This window comes from Suncus etruscus, chromosome 4 (assembly GCF_024139225.1).
Source record: "Suncus etruscus isolate mSunEtr1 chromosome 4, mSunEtr1.pri.cur, whole genome shotgun sequence".
NCBI lineage: Eukaryota > Metazoa > Chordata > Mammalia > Eulipotyphla > Soricidae > Suncus > Suncus etruscus.
Genome location: NC_064851.1, coordinates 92,099,704 through 92,100,479, shown reverse-complemented (window position 1 = coordinate 92,100,479; position 776 = coordinate 92,099,704).

The following is a 776-nucleotide window of genomic DNA, read 5'->3' as shown; positions in this document are numbered from 1 at the left end:
ACTTGAGTTTTGTAAAGACCTAGAATAGAACTTTTACCAAACTGCCCCCATCTGGACAAGAATCATTGCTAGGGTTCTCATAATCAAAGGAAAGAAACTTGGGAGACCATTACCATATTCTTAGCAGATCTTTTCTTTCTCTTAGAGCTTATTTACTGAAGGATTCAACCCTTTCAGTCCTTCTCCAGGTGTTGCCTTACTTTCTGCATTTCCAAATAGCTCAGCATTATGCCTTTGGGCTACTGGTGGGGGGGGGGGGGGGGCAGGCAACTTCTTTCAATCACATCTTGGTTTTATTAGGCCATTAGGTATTGCTTAAAGCCTACCTCTTTATTTACAGTTATGTGATTTTTTAAGGGCCCTGTATTGTTTAATAAGACTAAAGTGATATTTATATGTCTACATCCGAAAGCATTTCAGTTGTAGATGTATTAGTTTTCCTTTCTTCTTTATCTTCCCCACATCATTTCAAGAAAACAAGAACCAAAGGTTCTGGTTCTCTGAGATACAAGCAAGTATCTGCCTTTTTCTTTTTTTTTTTTTTTTTTTAATTTTTATTTGTAATTATGAGAACAAGGATGCAAAGAAAGAGGACAAGGTAAAGTTACAGTGGAAGGACAATACATAACATAATTCTCAGAAGTCCCCTTGCTGATATCCCAACTTTGAAATTTCATCCAAAGAACATTAAGATTGTAACACACTATAATATTTCTTAACAGCACACAAGGCAATCTAAAGCCATAAAACTTACATAACTCCTTAAACATTACAGG